This window comes from Schistocerca gregaria, chromosome X (genome assembly GCF_023897955.1).
Source record: "Schistocerca gregaria isolate iqSchGreg1 chromosome X, iqSchGreg1.2, whole genome shotgun sequence".
NCBI classification, from domain to species: domain Eukaryota; kingdom Metazoa; phylum Arthropoda; class Insecta; order Orthoptera; family Acrididae; genus Schistocerca; species Schistocerca gregaria.
The window spans coordinates 820,446,877-820,452,884 of record NC_064931.1 but is presented as its reverse complement, the minus strand read 5'-3'; positions in this window follow the sequence as shown (position 1 = coordinate 820,452,884).

Here is a 6,008-nt window from a genome sequence, read left to right as displayed (position 1 = left end):
TCTCTGTCAATACTGTTACCCGCCCCACCCACTATAACCACGGTGTCTTGCTTAGTGAAATCTTTGCAAAGTGATCCTAAATCCTCTGTCACCTGCTCCAGACCAGCATTTAGGTTAAAAAAAATGGTGACCTGGTATTCTGATCCTAGTTCATCCTGTAAGAGCTGGCCAACACCTCTTCAATGGGAACTACCTAACAACAACACTTTCTTTCTCTTTACTGATTTCCCTAGGTTCTTACTTTTCAATTTGCTACTGAAAGTTTGTTGTGCCCTGTCTACACCTGCAACTGCTTGAGGCTCACCAGCTTCTAACTGAAGCAACAGGTCAAATCTGTTTTCCACATTCACCATGAAGCTGTCAGACAAAGTTCTAGGCCGGTTCCTCCTGTTACCTGTTGCCACTTCCCACCTCTCTTTACCCTTCTCCCTCCTTAACCTGTCAAGGTCTCCTCTGGCCTTGTCTAACTCAGCCTGACGGGCGGCAATTTTCCCCTCCTGTTCTAGTATCTTCCTATCTCTACTACAAATCCCACAAAACCACTGATGAGTCTCATTTACTTCCCTTATTCCTACGCCACTACAGCCACCCACATAGAAAAAACTACAGCACCCATCACACCAAAGCCCCGACCTAACAATTCTACGGCAAGTCACGCACTTTTCACTTATGATAAACGTAATGGTTTATTAAGAATAAGTCAGTTAAATTACAGATAAACACGTAAATTCGGCTACACAAATTTGGCCTATACGCAACTGTGTGTAAACAAAAACAAAAGTGCAAAGTTTCTGAAACAACAACTTAAACTTTACGCTACTTTCCGGAAATGCTAGTTAAATAATGAGGAGGTACGCTAATTTAAATTGTTGGAGAGAGCAACGAACAACTAAACGAAATTCTATAGATTTGCTGCAGGAGAACGTAAACAGAAAATACGACTATACGGTCTTTTCGCGTTTTCTGCTTTTTTACGTAAAGAAAAATGAAACTCTTAATGGTACACTTAAAAGGCACACTAATACACCTATTTACCACGTAATCAGTAGTAATCCATATGTTTTATAATCTAAAATGACTTATCTTTACGAGAACACCAAACCTCGCGCTAGTCGCCTGGCTGCAGAGCTGCCAACCTCTTTATTAAGGCTGTAGACAGTATGACCGAGCGGTTCTAGACGCTACAGTCTGGAACCGCACGACCGCTACGGTCGCAGGTTCGAATCCTGCCTCGGGCATGGATGTGTGTGATGGCCTTAGGTTGGTTAGGTTTAAGTGGTTCTAAGTTCTAGGGAACTGATGACCTTAGAAGTTAGGTCCCATAGTGCTCAGAGACGTTAGAACCATTTTTAGTATGACATTGTGATCTATCAATCACCTCGAATGAGAGTGTCCGCACGTTGCAAGACTGAAGGAGTCACAGTTGTGTGCGGCCGGCCGGCACGCGGGAGATCGGGCAGGTTTCCGCGACCTTCTTGCGATGATGACGCACGTCTCGTCCAACGACTCACCGTGCTTTTCTTCAGTGCCAGGTCTCCATAGACATCCTACAAAAGCTAATGGATATTTGCGATGCTCTAGCTTTCCGCCAAAAGAAATTCAGTGAGAGGCTACGTATGCTGCCACCACCAATCTGAATTTCATGAAACTACAGAGGTTGAAACGGGAATATTCCATGATGTCTCACAATAAAGTCCGCATTTTTTCAACCGAAATTGACACAGAAAAAAAGTGTTTTATTACTTATTGAACGCCCCTCGTAGTTTTTGCATAACGTTTACAAAAGTCTTTTTTTCCCATTACTCTCACGGGAAAGTTAAAATTTATAACGTACGGTAACAGAATGGTCGCCTAAGCCGATGATATTGCAGCTGTGACGTATATATATATATATATATATATATATATATATATATATATATATATATATATATATATATATATATTCGGTGCCTACAGTGTCACGTCTTTCAGTGTCACACAAATTTATATTTTTAAAGGGGATCACTTAAGACTATTTCCATGGGTTCACCCCTCAAATTTCTCCCTCATATCACTAAACTGTCGTCTGATGCAGTACAAACTGAAAAAATAAATTCCTTTTAAAGCACAGTTTCGTATGTAATTTATATTCAAAACCTTACACCTTTGTCCAGAACAAATTCTACATCGAGAATACTTTACACAAGTTTAAGGGAAGAAATGCTTCCGATAATTATTACAGTATTCAAAGAACATCAAAATATGAACAGGCTGAAATGAACAAACAATACATGAGACTATGTTAATCAATTCAACTGTAACAAGCTAAGGTACATATTATTAGCAAAATGAGAAATATGGAAAAGTGAAATGCCAAAATGAGCACTTCTCGATTGGGAGTAAATCAAAACAATCAGAATGGCTGAAAGAGAGCACAATAACACGAGCCATAAACGAATAAGAGCTAAGCAAATAAGAGAATAGGCAAAAATGAGATGCCAGCAAAATGAACCTGGCCGAACTCCGTCGGCACTTATATACGGTTGCCCTCGTGGCGGCACCTCGCGCCCCGTACGCAACACGCGCGCCTGCGATCGCAATGCACTCTTAGCGCTCGCGGCGACGTCTAGCGGCCCGTACGCAAGTTGTGCGATTGCTGTCGCAGGTCGACCCTTAATCTATTATGTTACACAGACCAGTCCATAAGGCCGGTATTACACTATCAAATTTTTTTGTCAAAGATGTGATCACATATTCCGTCAAATATATTTGACAAAGATCTTTGACGTAGCGCTAGAAGGGGTATTACACTGTCATCATATTTTTCGTCAAAGTTCAAGATGGCTGACAACAACTTATTAACCGCAGCAGTTGCATGTACCACAATTGCACTGTGTGTACATGCGGAAGAGATGTGGGGAAAGAAAAGGAAACATACCTGTGTGAAGCCGTGGGGTTTACGACGACACGATAAAAGCATTCAATAAAACTTGTTACGTGAGCTTATAGTGGCGGACGTCAAATTGTACACCAATTACTTAAGAATGGATGAGCATACATTTCCGTATGTGCTCAATGAAGTGTATCCTCATATCCCAAAGAACAACATTCACTTAAGAACTGCTACATCTGCAGAAGACAGGCCCACTGTAACACTCCGATTCCTTGCTACAGGAGAGGGTTTGGTTAGTTTAAGTTAGGTCAGGTCTCCAATCTTCGTAATCTATTCTTGTATTCAGCGTGCCTCACGTTGTAAAGCGCCTCATCAGCTTCATACATCTCTATTGATTTTATAGTTGTCGGCACACACCAATTGTATTTACTGGCAATGTTTATAAAAACACTACAGACGACAGAATGCAGCGATGCTAGCGCTCCATGTGGTAACATGTAACATTGCAGGAACAGAAGCGACTTCTTTGATCAAATCTACGGCGAGGCCCTAGATTTGATCAAATATTGGACGACATTTGACAAAGTTCCCTATTACACCATCAAATATCTTTGACAAAGATATTGGACAAAGATATTTGACAAAGAAATTTGATAGTGTAATACCGGCCTAAGGACTGAAAAAGGTCGGATATGGGGAATAATTCATGTAGTCGCAAATATTTTTACACTGTTAGGAAGGGGTGCTATGAACAACATACAAAAAGTCATGACCAGTGATGGATGAGTGTGGGAATGGCGGTGTGCTTGGAGGCCACTTTTTTTGGTTTTTCTTTAATATGGTACCAGAAATCAAAAACCACGACCTGTGGCGACAGCATATTATAGTTCAAAATTAAATTACATTAAATTTCCGACTGAAAAGATCATTTTCATTCTTTCTCTAGGACTAATAGTTTGCACCTGGGAACAAGAGAATACTATAAATCTTGCACGATGTGCACGCGCTGTAATTGAGGTGGTTTTTGTGGGCCAATTTAAGGTGGTCCCCTGACTTGATAGAACACAAGAGCCCTGTGTTAAACTGTTCATCTAGACTTCCTCCACACCACCGTGGTACATTGTAAACAGATACCGTTTACGCGAGGGGATGAAACTCATAGGAACTTCCAGTAAAACGACTTAGGTTTCTTGTCAGCCCACTTGCAGCGCTGCGGGTATATAAATCCATCATCTCGGATTCTTACTGGGTGATTCAGTCTTCCATATTTGTTTTCGTTTAGTCCAAAACAGATGCTGGTTTCATATCATTGTGTTCCTGGTTTTAAATTTGTATGTGTATCGTTCTCTTTGATTTGCATAGCGAATATGTTGCTCATATTTTGCTTCATTTCTTCTCACATCCGTAATATTGTGCGGAATAAATGATTCCATATATACTTTTGTTTCATGTAAAACAGAAACTGCTTTCATTGCATCGTGTTAGTTCCTGCTTACCAATCCGTGCGTAAGCTGGTCGACTTAAATGTGCTTTAAGTATATAGTTTGTATTCTACTTTATTTGAGGAGCGCCGGAACAAAACACTATATATCCACTTTTGCTGTATTTGCGTGTTTGAGCTGTAGGGAGGACATCTGGGAGTGGCCTAATACATGCTGCCACAAAATAATTTTCAGCACAACACTAGTGTTTTATGGTTTGTTTCTTCTTTTTATAGCTTGTGGAGCCATTTAGAGAGCCTATTTGTTACTTTCTGTATTAACAGCAAATGCGGATTTATCGGGTTTTTTCCGGCGCTCCTCATTTTAGTTCACACGTGGTTTTCGTATTTTCTCACATTTGATGGAGAATTCCATGTTAGCAGCTTTTGACCGAGTTAGTATTCAGCTTTATTACATCTTGCGACGGAAGGAGTACTGTACATCTACATCTACATCTACATTTATACTCCGGAAGCCACAGAACGGTGTGTGGCGGAGGGCACTTTACGTGCCACTGTCATTACCTCCCTTTTCTGTTCCAGTCGCGTATGGTTCGCGGGAAGAACGACTGTCTGAAAGCGTCCGTGTGCGCTCGAATCTCTCTAATTTTACATTCGTGATCTCCTCTGGAGGTATAAGTAGGGGGAAGCAATATATTCGATACCTCATCCAGAAACGCACCCTCTCGAAACCTGGCGAGCAAGCTACACCGCGATGCAGAGCACCTCTCTTACAGAGTCTGCCACTTGAGTTTGCTAAACATCTCCATAACGCTATCACGGTTACCAAATAACCCTATGACGAAACGCGCCGCCCTTCTTTGGATCTTCTCTATCTCCTCCGTCAACCCGATCTGGTACAGATCCCACACTGATGACCAATACTCAAGTATAGGTCGAACGAGCGTTTTGTGAGCCACCTCCTTTGTTGATGGACTACATTTTCTAAGGACTCTCCCAGTGAATCTCAACCTGGTACCCGCCTTACAAACAATTAATTTTGTATGATCATTCCACTTCAACTCGTTCCGCACGCATACTCCCAGATATTTTACAGAAGTAACTGCTACCAGTGTTTGTTCCGCTATCATATAATCATACAATAAAGGATCCTTCTTTCTATGTATTCGCAATACATTACATTTGTCTATGTTAAGGGTCAGTTGCCACTCCCTACACCAAGTGCCTATCCGCTGCAGATCTTCCTGCATTTCGCTACAATTTTCTAATGCTGCAACTTCTTTGTATACTACAGCATCATCCGCAAAAAGCCGCATGGGACTTCCGACACTATCTACTAGGTCATTTATATATATTGTGAAAAGCAATGGTCCCATAACACTACCCTCTGGCACGCCAGAGGTTACTTTAACGTCTGTAGACGTCTCTCCATTGATAACAACATGCTGTGTTCTGTTTGCTAAAAACTCTTCAATCCAGCCACACAGCTGGTCTAATATTCCGTAGGCTCTTACTTTGTTTATCAGGCGACAGTGCGGAACTGTATCGAACGCCTTCCGGAAGTCAAGGAAAATAGCGTCTACCTGGGAGCCTGTATCTAATATTTTCTGAGTGTCATGAACGAATAAAGGGAGTTGGGTCTCACACAAGCGCTGCTTGCGGAATCTGTGTTGCTTCCTACAGAGTAGATTC